This window comes from Numida meleagris, chromosome 2, assembly GCF_002078875.1.
Source record: "Numida meleagris isolate 19003 breed g44 Domestic line chromosome 2, NumMel1.0, whole genome shotgun sequence".
Classification (NCBI taxonomy): Eukaryota; Metazoa; Chordata; class Aves; order Galliformes; family Numididae; genus Numida; species Numida meleagris.
Window position 1 is genome coordinate 83,150,153 of NC_034410.1, and position 14,036 is coordinate 83,164,188.

General features: G+C 41.2%; 1 protein-coding gene across 2 annotated transcripts in view; it reads right to left on the reverse strand.

Annotated features, from left to right (window-relative positions):
* PTPN3 (protein tyrosine phosphatase, non-receptor type 3) overlaps positions 1-14,036 on the reverse strand; it is a 161,217-nt gene that overhangs the window by 146,147 nt on the left and 1,034 nt on the right. The window lies entirely within an intron of this gene.

Sequence of the window (14,036 nt, forward strand, 5' to 3'; positions counted from 1 at the left end):
GGTCCTGGGGGCTTGGGAGAGGGGAGAGGAAAAGGGGGGAGAGGAGGGAGAAACACCATTTAGGCAGACACTGGTAGTATCCTCTATTTGGGAAAGTCACAGAACCTTCCTGTCCTAACAGCAGAAGCACATTATTAGTTAGAAAGAGCAAAATCCAGAAAAAAACAAACAAACCAAAACAACAAAAACTTAATCTCCTTATTTATATAAGCTAAATATTTTATATTTCCCAGATTTTCATCTAAGTGCATTCTTTGAATATTGGCCAGTACGTGTAAAATTAGTCAAGAAGTTTGATATGATGTGAAAAGAGAAAAAACTTCTGTCAGACCTGCCTTTGTTCAAATGTTTTGAGTGAGTAGAAGCACTTTGTGTGATATTACAACAATTGAAAATGCATATCTTGTGAGCAGACATACTTGAGACATACCTTGCTAGCAAAAATCCATTTATGTACTTGTTTGTAAGGATTAGAAGAGTTAAAAAGAAAAAATAAATAAAATAGGATTTTTTCCCCCATAGAGTGCTGCAGGGTTGCAAAGTGTTTTTTTTCAATTTATTTCACTGAGGAACAGAAGGTAGCAATGTTCTGAGGTTCTCCAAAAGTAAGTTCCAAATCATTTTTGTTTTAGATTTGTTGAAATGTTTTCCTTCAACAAACTCAGTTTTTGACATTTTATTGAGACTCACTGAGATATTATTTTAGAATATTGTGGAGGAGGAGAAGAGAGTTAGCTGTGGTACACTTTGGATGGTTATCCTAAGGAAATAAGGATTACATTACCATGCTCTGATTGTGCTTCTCTGCTTGCCTGTCCTCCTCCTCTCTCTCCACACCCCCAGCAGATTTTTAATCTAGTTTTGATCAGATATGTCAGAAAGTTCTGCAATTCATACAATCTCAGGAAAACAGGCTGGTGAGTACAGCTTGAAAAGAATCACTCATACTATACCATTATGAGTAGGAAACCAAACACGCATCCTATTGAGTGTGGGAGAATCTGCAGCACAGTTTGCATTCCAGTCCCACTACTTACAGAACAGCTTGTTACCACTGTCGGGGAATTCAAGCTGTCTGCACCATGGTCTCTGGGCTAAACCAAAAGCGTTAAAGAAACAACAAGAAGCAGCAAAATAGAGACAAGGATGAGACTCTGAAGAAGCAATAGGGAAGCCAGGTACAGAGAAATTGCCTCCAGCTGGGAATGGTCTGAAAGGATGTTGTCTTCCCACAGTTCTCCCCAGGGAAAGAAAAAAAAATCCCAAACTGTTGCTGAATCTTGGATCCAGAAATACAAAGGAACTGAAAGATTATGAGTTTTACTAAGAAGTTTCAAGAACACAAAATGAGGCACTGGAAGAGAAGAAGCTTCCCCATCACATAGAAGGTTGCTCCCAGCCTGTGATGGAGTTCATACAATCATAAAATGTCTTTGGTTGGAAGGGACCTTAAAGACCTTCCAGTTCCAAACCCCCTACTGTGGGCAGGCTGCAAATCACTACATCAGGCTGTCCAGGGCTCCATCCAATGCAGACTAGAACACCTCCAGGGATGGGGCATCCACAGCTTCTCTGGGCAAACTGTTCCAATGCCTCACCAGTCCCTGAGTAAAGAATTTCTTCTTAATATCTAACCTAAATGTCCCCTCAAGATCTGTGTGGATATTAGGGTAAGCACATTTTCAAGGGAATGCTCAGAGATAGGAATGTGGGCCTGTCTCATCCTTTCCTATAATGTATTGTAAAAGTGTGTAGAAGAATAAGTAATTCTTTGAAGAAACTGTTGGCAGGTTATAGTGATTCACTGCTGTTATCTCCCACAGGGCTGGCCTCAAGCTACCAGGTGGTGCTGGGTTCTCTGTTCCTATCATGAGCAGTTGCACTGGGAGGTCATGCAGCCCAAGGCAGAGTAAGGATCACATTTGAGAAGGACTGAAAGGAGAGATTAAAAAACACTGGTTGCACACATGGGAAATACATAGTGGATAGAAGAAGCGAGTATTTTTTGGAGTAGTGTTTTGTTCCAGCCAACCGTTTTGTCTTCCAAACAAAATTCCCCGCTGTTAGTTGTTCTGATGGGGGTTTGCTGTCTGGCAATACTGCTCGGTGTGATACATTTTAGGGGTGGTAAAAAGGCAGGTAACAGAGATTGCATGTGCATGTCGACATAAGCAGGGCGTACAGTGCTCTGCAGCAGCTGCCTGGTGACACTGCTCCCTCATGGTAAGCAGCGGCACGATAAGCAGGGCTGCAGTTACCTAGCAGGTTAATTCCCACCTTCAAACATAAACATAGACCTAAAGTGAGATTATGTTACATCAGAAGCAAGACAAAGTTTGAAGGTATTTGTTGAAATTTGGCTTAATGACTCTTATCATTGTAACTCACACCTTTCACCTTCCTAACATCTAGCAATTTGGAATTGGCAAGTTACCAGAAAATGAAAGTAATGTCTCTCACCTGCCCTTTCTTTTTGCTCTCACTGTACTTTTCTATTTTTTTTCGATGCATTTTGCAGACGTGGTGGATTTTCTCTTAAAGGCTGCTAATCCGTTTCCAATTTGTAAACCACTGTACACAGCCAAATTCCTGACATTCATTTTTAAAATGAGCTTTTTTTCACTAAGCTTATAATTGCAAGAAGTCTATGCAGCTCTCCACATTTTACACTCACTTGCCAACAGTGCAGTTCCTTAGCACATTGTATTTCCACTTGCAACACGCAGGTCTTGTGGCTCAAACTCAGGAAAATAGCTACATTGCCTCCTGAACAGGGTAGTGGCACAAAAAAAAAAAAATGAAGGGAGAATTTGCCATGTCCTTATAAATTCAAACTCTCCTTATGTGACAGTCACTCCAGCTGCCAGGCTGGGACTGTTTCACTCTCCTGTTTCCTGTGCCCAGGGTGTGATGTTTACTTCCACTGCACCTATACCTCTCCTTAACCTGTGGAATATTATTTCTTAAGTGTGACTTCCCAGCAGAACTGTTGGTGCTAATCAGACGAGAGAGAAGAGGAGTCCCCTTTGCCAGGAAGCTTCTCCTCTCCAGATTCCAGCCTCATGAATCAGATTTCTGTTTAACTCATTTTGTCTGACACAAAACACAGCAGATATGTTCCATGCAGAGCATTTAACAGTGGAAAATGGTGCGAGCATCTTTCTGGAAGGAAGCAGCTAGTATATCAAGTTCAGTTTGGTAGCTACCTTTCCTTCAAGCTCACAGAACTGGCCAAGTAGATACACTCAGCTGCCAGTTTTCAGCTTCCTTTCACTTCCCCACCACTCTGTTAGGAATGGACAGTCATAACTTGTAAACACCTGCACCACAGATTAGCAAAGGACTGTGGTTACAGGGGCAGCAAGGAGCATTTCCAAGGGTTTTGTTACAGTGCTGATGTGTTCTTGGCAGATATAGCGATGTGCTTAATTCAGATAATGCCTCAAAGAACCATTTCCCCCCTCAGTTAAGTGGGATTTAATCTAGCAAAATGCAGGGTGGCTGCCTTTAGAAAATACATTGTACTATAATGCCAAACTGTATTGAGATTAAAATAGAGCCCTACCTTCTCAGTGGTAGCACGTAGTGCATTCGGTTTGCCTACTCATCACAGTAACCCGCCTGGTGCATCTTTCTGTTTTTAATATTAGATTATCTGAGCATATAAAATCAAGCTGACAGAATGAGTCACCTGATGGATTATTGCCTAGAGAAAAAAGCACAGGCTTGTCATTGTATTTGCCGACAAAGCACCACGCATACCTATGGGGCTGTAAAGATAATAAGCATGAACTTGATTACTGCTAATATGCTCTGCTTCAAGTTTCAGATACGCAGCGTATTTCCTTTACATAATAACTTTTTGTTCATTTCCTAGAATTGACAGAATACTTCAGAGAAATTAATCTGATGAATGCAGTTTCATTGGTCTCATTAAAAATTCCAGCAAAGATACCAGAATAGCAATAAAAGTTATTGTTCAAAACACAGTGCAGACATAGGGCATTAAATGTGTCATCGCTTTCAGGTTAGTGGAGTGAAATAGACATAAAGTAAAATGGCAGACTCCAGTGTTAACAAAAGTGCACTCCAGGTTGATAAAATATTCTTTTATTTTGAACACTACCTCTTGTTTTTTGTAGAGCTGAAATATTAGATTTCGCTTTACACATACATATTCCCAGCAAGATCTGGGAGAGGGGCAGCAGCACTGACTGTTTAATCTTCATCACACATTTTGTGGTTTTGCCATAAAATTGCTGTCTGGTAGTGACCACCAAATCAAGGGCAAATCAAAATGCAGTCATATTCGGTTAATCTGAATATGGAACCTGGATGCAGTTGTCCCCTCTACTCTGCTAGCGGGAGCCTGTAGTTTCTCCCACCCTTTTTCCTGACATGCCTGTGGCATAACAACTTGATGGATCTCCAAAAGGTTAGCACTTTTGTGGCCATGGAAACAGACTTAGCCACCTCACTTTGTTCCCTAGGAATGCTTCCCCACTGACTGACTCTTGGGGTCATCCAAGAAGATGCTTCAAGAGAAAATTGCTCATCTTTCCCCCTCATGGGCCATCACATAGATATGAATACCAAATACTGATTGAGAAATATGACTGTGGTTTCTAAAACAGAGTTGACAAGAAAGGGGGAAGGAAATAAAAGCAAACGTGCTATCATACTGAGGTGTGGGAATAAGAAAGACAATTTATCTGAGTTCTCACACAACATATAAATGAATGCCACGCACAAAATCTGAATTGGCTGAGCAGAACCAGTCTTCACAGTTTCTATAGGCTTTTCAGTCATGGGAGCTATGACTACCAGCTATTAAGGCAGCCTTAATGGCCAAGAGCTTCCTCTGGTCCCAGGTAGTTACAAAACAACAGGAAGGCAGGCAGTGCCAGCCCATCGCATGTCATGACCACAGACAATGTCATGAGGGCAGAGATGTTCCTTAGCTGCCTGGGGCCATCCTCAGGCACTGCATGGCACCTTCTACAAAAGTGCTTTTTTTTTCTTTTTTTTTCCCCTGAGTAATTTCTCTGTAATGAAGCATAACAAAATTGCCCAATAAGCTTTTTCTGAGAATGAACTAGTGCTGGCACGGAGACAGGGAAGTCCCTTTCTGAAAGACTGATGGTTAGAAAGGCCCTGAAAAGAGCTGTTTAATCACTAAAATAAAAAGGAATGAAAGTGAAAAATAGTCATAATGATTTTTTTTAAAAAATAGAATAGCAAAATCAAAACAGGAATAGTGTTCCCCATCACTCTGCTAAACTTCAGAAGTGTTTGTTAAGTTATGCTCAGTGTTGAAAGAAAAGGGTTAATGAAAAGCATTTCTGAATCCAGAGAGAATTCTTTGTTTGTTAATGGGAAAAGTTCAAAAGATTAAACATACAGATTCTTTGACATTTCATCTTGCAAAAGCAAAATCCCGATAAGATAAATGCTTTGGCAAGGGCACCATCACTGATGAGTATGTGATGGTTACTCTGAAAGAGGAAACAAGATCTAGCTTGTTGAAATGGCACTGCAAATGCAGAAGAAAAGCAGGTTTTGCAGAGCACTGGTTCTAGGCAGATGTAGATGAAGTGGGAGCTGTAGTCTAGGTTCTCAGACTGCTCCTGACACAGCACCAGTGGGAGGAACGAAGGTAGAAAAGATGGCTTGCTTTCACGATCTATTTTGTCTGGCTTTAATACTGGCAGTGAGCTGTGTAGGGGAATCACGAGGCCATTTGTCTCTGAAGCAGAGATCAATGGAGAGCTCAATGAAAAGCCATACTGGGCAAAGAGAAATTCAAACCATAAGCCAGCAAGGTGAGCTAGTATTTCCACCCATCCTTTTGCAGGGGATTAGCTATGAATAAAGATTTAGCTCAGTTCTGCTTTGCCTGCACAGCTGCAGTGTTAATAATAGCCACTAATCTTTTAGATCTGTTGTATTTCTACCATGGCAAGTCTGCAGCAGTGAATATAGCTCTGGGCTGTTTCTATATTACTGAAATTTACATCCATTGCCATTAACAATAATGAAAAAAATGTTTATTCTACTCAGGCTTTGCTGTCTCCATGCACACCATTTGTTATCTATCTCCTTGCTACCTGGTCTGCAACAGTGAAAGTACTGGGTGAAGCACAGACAAAAACCCTGGAGCTAGCTGAGAACACTTGATGATGCATAGTGCCTAACTCAGCTCCCTCATACAATCAGATTTTGATTTGATAACCGTGGCTGGAAATTTTGAAATTGTTTTTGATTCGGACCTTACTTCTACCTCTCTCTTACTTGTCTTATCACCTCTAGAAACTTGTAGAAAAGACTTATCCTACATTTTCAGGACAACCTACAAACTTCCACAGCTATATTGAACTCTTTTCTCTAACAATCTGTAGATCATGCACCAGTACAAAAAATACTGGTTTATAACATTTTTTCTTAAAAGGAGATACCTCAGATTTCAGGACAGCTGATTATCTGGCCCAGTAGAGGCTCCTAATGTTCTTTGCCCTACTCAAACACCATTCCTGCGCGTTCTCAGCGTGGGAGGGAGGACAGAGTGGGTGGGTATCCACCACCTTCATGCCAGCTCAGGGACTTTACTCACAGGTGGCTTGGAAACAGTCCAGCCACAGCGTGTGAACACCAAGTGAAATGTACACAGCAGTCTTGCTCTTTTGAGTTGTTGTGTTCTGATAATGTGACACCAAATAAGAGGAAAAAAAAAAAAAAAAACAAATTTGACATTTTCCAGTTCTAGAAAAAGCAAGCATATTATCAAGGGGGCTTTGGCTTTCATCTCTCTTTCATCAAATATGTGCCTCCCTAGTAAGACTTATAGAGATCGCCATGGTTTTTGAGGAGCAGAAACAAATGTTACAGCAAACAAATCCAGAAGAAAAGGTTTGAGGTTTGGTGGGTTTGTTTTTATCCCCTCTTTATTCTTTTGTCCAGACATGACAGAATTGGTTCCCAACTTGGAACACAATTGTTTATGACAATAAATCAGTTGACTACACTGCTGCTGTGCCATCCAAAATGACTTTGTAATCTGGAAAAAAATAATTGTGCTGAGGAGAAAGGGAGCAGTGGCCATTTCCCAGGCTTTTTTGACCTTCTGAGCGAGAATTGGAACTTGCCTAGTGGTTTAGATGCTAATCTGTCTACCCAGTGTGTGGGTGTGCTCTGAGTCACAGCCAGCATGTGCACTCGCTTCTAAAACAGGGCTTCCTAAATATTTTTTTAAGGGTAACTTTTGTTTAATTTTCATTTGGCAGAGTCCCACACTGGGAATGGTCAAAAGCTCAGGAAGGACCAGACCATATGTTGTGTATGGAACTGCTAAGAACAACTTTGAAAGTTTATAGACCTTTTTGTCTTGAACTGAAGAGAACCCTGACACCCCTCCCACCATGAATTAAGATATTCCTTTTTTTCTCACCCACTTGCCAACAAACCACATCTGTCAGGCTTCAAGTGTACAACAACAACTGACTGTCTACAGCAAGAATAAATGTCTTTTTTTTATTATTTTGGCATTTGCTGTATTTATCTTTTTAATATATGCCTAGTTACTAACACTCAAGGGGTATTCTGCTGAGGACATTACAGGCAAATGTAACTGTGAAAGTACAGAGCAAACAGGATGCAGTGGCCATATACAGGCAAACAGTCACTGCCAAGACTTCTGTGAAAAGAAGGCATTTTTTTATTGTTCTTCTTATTACATAACTGAAAACAGAGATAATGAACGTGTTTCAGTCAGAGCATCACAGGTGTTACAAATTGCTTTCTCTCTTAGAGGCCCTGTTATTAACCCAGTTACTGCTGGTAATAATACCTGCTGCTGTGTAAATAAGCCTGAAAAATGCACCGGGCCAGATTCAATAAAGGGCTTAGGTGACTCAGCATAAGTTATTGTAATACCCAGTACTTACGATCCCAAGCCTTTAAGCAGAGTCTGAATCCTGAGCAACATATCCATAAAATACACAGAGAGCATTAGGTGGCGGCAACAACAACCTGAGTAGCTCCACCTGCACCTGCTTGGGCCTGGCCAATGAAGGTAGCTGGGCATAGAGACCGACATGAAAATGCATCTGGCAGAGCTATGTGGAGATACCTGCCTTCAGTCAGGACCTGATCCCTTCCAAAATATGACCTTGGGGGCTTTTATTTTCTTTTTTTTAATTTTTTTTTTCAAAATGGGGAACTTCACAACCCCCCCCCCCCCTACCCCGCTCCATGGAGATTATGCAATTAGCAGCTCTAAAGTAGGTCATGGTGAGTGGGCTGGAGGGGTATGCTCCTCATCCTCCAGCTGCAACTGTGCACAACTCAATTCAGGATTCATTAGTCCATAAAGAGAAAGAGCATATTAAGCAACTGAGTCATGTTTCCTCATGTTTAGGACACTCACCTGGCATGAGGGCATCCAAGTTTCTGGCCCATCTGCACTTTATTTGCTGTATTTTAACCAATGCTGCTTTATCTGAACTACAAACAAAAGAGGTCCCCGCAATGGAGCTGACACCCAGGCCTGTCCTGAGGCAACACATGGTCACCACCAGGTGGGTGGCACGTCCTGGACAGGGCAGCCCTGTGTCAGAGCATCCTCTCCCCTCAGGCAGACATGCTCTCAGGAGCTTGAGTAGATTTGAACCTGTTCATGGTAACTTCCGTGTCCTGTAAGGAAATAATCCAGCTACTCTGTACTGGTAGGCCAAAGGACAAGAACCACGTGTGCTTGGTGTTTCAGCAGCAAACCACAACAGCCACCATGTGTGGTAAGCAATGGATCCCTAAATGCTGGGTGAGCTCTGAGGAGCTCTGTGGGGATGACTGACCCTCCAGCAGGTGTACACATAAATTAAGGCCTGAGTTGCACACTCAACTCCACCTGAGGCTGGGACAACTCAAGACATGTAGAGAAGTGCAGCTTGAAGCTTCCAGTAAACTGGAGAGACAAATAGCAAATAAGCCCTTGAACTTAATCTCCACCAGCTTTGTTGGGATTTTAGTCTTAAACATCTCAGTTGGGTCAAGTGCCAGGTCTGAAATCTGTTATAGATTTGATACCTAGATCCTTCTTATATGAGAGGAGAGGGATAGATTCCCCTGCAGACTGTCCTAAGCTAGACAGTCTCTCTGGAAGGAAGCCCTATGCAAAGCTTTGCTCTCAGTTACTCCGTGACAACTCTGCTGTGGTGGTGTTGCAAATGACAGCATAACAGCCTAAAATACAACAGCAGAAGTGGTGTTGTTTGTTTGTTTTTTTGAGGCAAGGCTGTGTTTTGTTGAGGAAAAATGCAGACAAGCAGACCCTGCTGCTACCAACAGACCCATGGGGCCACTGCAGCAGAGCTTGTGTCCCTCGGAAATCTCCAGTGCAACAGAAACCTCACATATGTGATGAGGAGAAACACTGTAAAGAGCCAGAAAGCCTTCCAAGAGCCAGGAGCTCAGCAGGACATAGATGTGTGCCTTCGAGATACCAAGTGCGCGCTGAGCAGTATGGCAAACATATTCCAGGCCCGTTTTCAACTTCTTTCTGCTGTTTTTTTCCCCAAGATTTCCCCTCCTTGCAAAGCTGTCCCTCAGAGCCTGTCCTGCATGAGCTGCTGAATGCATCCAGCTGCTGGTAGCCTTCCCTGCTCACATTCCCACCCACGTTACCACAGCAGCAGGAACAGCAAAACATTAAACATGAGGACTCTGCGTGGGCAAAGTCCCTGCGTCCTCTGGGTTCTGGAGCATCCTTGATGCAGCTGCCAGGCCCTCAGAGGATTTGAACATCTCAAGTGTTTGCTCTGGATCCTTTTCCAGCTGAGCCTGGCACATTTCTAGGACAACTTTGTTTGTGTGCAGAACGCGTAGCCAGTGCTGGTTATACCCATTTTGTGTGTTTTTCAGAGAAGTTTTTTAGCAGCTGGACTACACAAGGTGAATATAAACAGTTGTCCCAAATACACTTCTCAGTCACCTCTGAGCAGCACAATCTTGCTTACATTTCTACCTGAGCTCCACCCATGCCTTGCATAAGCCTTTCGTCCAGAGGTAAGTCAACAGAGAGGAATTCACATGGAAATATATTTCCACATGGCTTTCAGATGTGGAGCATATGAAAAGCACGTGTATTATTTAAGCCTTGTTTTCACTTTACTTTTTATTCCTTTGGACATACTTGGATTTCAAAAAATGAAGAATGAAATCAGCTTTGTTTCTTATTAGCTGACTATAGTTATAGATCGGGTTGGCATACACTGATGTGTTAATTTGGCAAGTTATCAAAAATGAGAGCCAAAATATCTGACAGTCAGACACCATGGTTCCCTGGAAAACAGCTCTACTTAAATAAATCTTTTGTTTTGACAATATGACAGGTCTGGTCAAGAGCAGTAACCATGTTGGGGCAGCATATTTTGATTTCTCCAAGACAGCTGATTTAACACCACAGGGAATTTTGATATAAAATGGGCATGTACAAGGAACTTACAGAGTGCGTATTAGATGGCTCAAACATTGATTCAGGGACAGATCTTTAAGAGGTCTGTGAGAAGAAAACTGATGCTGTTTCTCTTGTAGTCCACCAGGGATCAGTTCTTAGGCTGAATTATGACTTCACATTTCAGTTCACACTCCAAGCAAATACAGAAGTGTTTAGCAGCAAATTTGTTAAGTAATTCAAAACAAATAAACAAACAAACAAACAGTGGGGCAGTTAACAGGGAATTACTCCTGCATTGGAAGTGATCATACATTTTAAATGGTCAAAGTAGGTATGGATACAGTCAAACAAGAGATTTTTAGATTTGAAAATAGTGAATTGACGCTGAGGAAGAGCAAATGTCCAGGAAAGCTGTTCCAGAGTAGGTAATTCTAAAGACTACTCCTAGACAATTGCCACTTCTTGAGCAAAAAAATAAAAAATGAAAGAAAATTAAAGGTTTGGTCAACTAACATGTGAAGATCCTGGTCGGGCTACAGAGAAGGGCCAAAAAATGATCCAGAGCATAAAGGTCAGCCTTACTAAATGAGATTGTAGGTGCTCAACGCACCTGATATATATATATTTTTTTTGCAAGACCGGAAAGAGATTATTTTAAATTGTGCAAAAATGCTGAACACACAGGAAGGATGGCCCAATCGTGTGCTTTTGGCTGTAAAAACAAATGATCAGGAGGTAAAACTGGAATAAGATTCAATTTCTCATCTGTCAGGCAAATGAAATAACAGTCCTCTGTATAGCAGTAGGCTTGTTGTTACTTAGAGTCTTTAAGTTTTGTTTTACAAAAGATTGTGCAACTTTCCTAAAACTTGGAATTTAACAATTTTCTTTGGTGGGAAAAAAAAAAGAAAAAAAGAAAGAATTTGACATCCTGTCATTGATTTAGGTGTCAGTGAGGGAAGGCGTTGGCTGGATGGGATCACAGTTTATGTTGGAATGGGATTTTTTTTTGCCTCCTCAAGACACAGAGAGAACAGTGACCTCCCACATCCTCCCATCAGTGCATGCATAACTCTACAATGCTGCTCTTAGGAGTAAGAATGAGCTATGTTCATTTTAGATGACTAGATTTAGATTACTTTTCCATACCTGAAATCTAAGCAAATCATCCTGAAAATGTACGTTTGACATTTAATGACCGGTGAAACAATCAAAACCAAACAAGCCCCAAACCCAAATGCCTTTTCACTGAAATTTCAGTGCAATGTCATGCTTGGTTTCAACTTAAAGTTGAATGTGTTTTGGAAAAACTGAAAAAAATATCTTCAGTAGCTTTTAATTTTGTGACAGATAATTAAAGTATAACATGAAAGTGCTTTTTATTTGTAAAGCATCCTCAGGTTAATTTTGTTCTGTCCAAAGTTACTTGGTTTTCTCTCCTTTTTTAAAGGCTTAGACAAGTGTCCTTTTCTCACATGCCTTCCTTTAAAAAAAAATAAATATTTGGGCTCTGGCAATATAAGAATATTACCAAAAAGAGCAGACTAACAAAGGATTTTCAAGTTATGAGAAAAACTATGAAACTTATAAAAATAAATAATAACACAGAGGGAGAAATAAAATAAAAAGATTCTATTATTCTTCTTTAAAACTTATGTTTGCAAGCAGCTATTTAGGAATATCAAGACTATGTAATACATTTGAGAAGGTTTTTTATCACTACTTTAGAAGAAACTGCATTTATTACATACATTTTTCTTTCTAAGTGGTATAAAAGCCATTTCAATGACTAATTTATGGTATTTTCCTTAGAAGCCATCTCTGTCAAGAGGGCGGGAAGAATGGCTTTGAAGAGATGGATTGTGGTGCTGAGCCTAGCGAGGCGGCTGTGCCTACATGAGGTATGTGCACCTCCCACAACATTGTTTTGACAATTAATAATTTCTGATACAGGAGAAAAAAAACAGCAGCAAGAGTTGGTGAGATCTTAAAATGTCCTGAAACTGCAGCACGTGGGCTATCTTCCTGGTCTTGTCATATCTGTTTTGAGACAAGCCTGCTGGATGAGATGCCTGACAAAATAATCAGTAAAAAAAAAACACAAGGAAAATGTAGTGTCCACTTGCAGAGTGAATACCATGGCAATACAGCACTAGACCCATACAGACCTATGGAAAACATATGACTAACTGTGGTCTAATCTTCAGTGTTGTAAACATCATGGTGTGTTCTGGAGGACAAAAAAGAACACCATAAATGTCTTATTTTTCCCCTGAAAGACATTTTTAGAGATAAATGACAGTAAACAGGACACACATATGGAAATATGTCATCATGGACAGCTAGGCACTTCAGGTATGAAGTTTTGAGTTTCTTGTTAAATCCACATAGCGACGGATACATAGCCAATGACTCACAAAGATGTGCCTTGCCCATTTTGCTACAGCAGAAAGGATTTCTGCTTGGTTTTGCCTTTAAGCTAAGATCTGCAACGGGTCAACTTTTTGGACCAGTCCACAAAAGCACATAGTTTTGAGCTCAAATGCATCGCCTACTGGGGCAATGTGACCCTTTCTGGCTAGAATTGACCCATTCAGTGCTCAATGGTGTTTGGTTAATGTGTCAGGAAGATGTACTACCTCTTACTGGCAAGTGCTTAATGCTGTAAATGCCGAGGCTGATCCTTCACATGGCCCTTTCTTCAGCCCATGGAGCAACTCCAGTGGTTTCAGGGGGTGGTCAGTCCTGACTCATGCCACCAGAAGATGTAATTAGAGAGCCCAGCTTGTGCATCCTGTGGTATCACCTGGCTTCCTTCCTCCTATAGATTTACTTTCTTTGGGTTTCTTTTGATTTTTCCATTTTTCAGACTCTACAGTGCTGCATGTGTTGCAGCTGGCACATTTCTGCAATGCTGGGAGCCAAGTTAGACTGGGAAATCTCCTTTCTCTCTTACAAACATGCAAAAACAATGACACACAGTGGGAAGTTGTATGTAATATACAAAACTGAGCAATTTGAGCTCCAGTCACCACAGAAGGCAACTGGATGATTTTAACCCAGTATGGTTCATCTGCTTTTTAAAAAGGAAAAGAAAGGAGAAAAAAAGGAAATGAAAAACATTCACTCGTGTTGCTTAGGCAAAGCTAAAAATAAATTACTGGTATCTTGCATATGTAAAGGTCTATGAAAACCTCTAATACCAACTAGTCAGGAGTGAAGGAAGCACTGCTTGCTTTTCTACAGCACAGCAACCACAACTCTGGTTCCCCTCAAGCTCTGTTACAGCTGGCTGGCTACAAGCAGGCTGGCTCCTAACTCAGCTCGGCAGGATGCTAGGAAGATTTTTCATTCTCTATCATCTTCTGCATTTGGGGGTTTGTGGGAGAAGTCATTTCTCCACAGGTAAACTGCATCTTTGCTGGCATCCCTGCCCTCCCTGCTCTTAGCCAACATCAAGCCCTACACAGAGGCACACATCCAGAACAAAGCCAATCCTTCCATCTGGAGTAAGCTTTAAATAACATCCTCTTCACGTTGCCAAAACAAGCCAGCCCATTCAAAAAGCAAAGTATCTGGAGTTCAA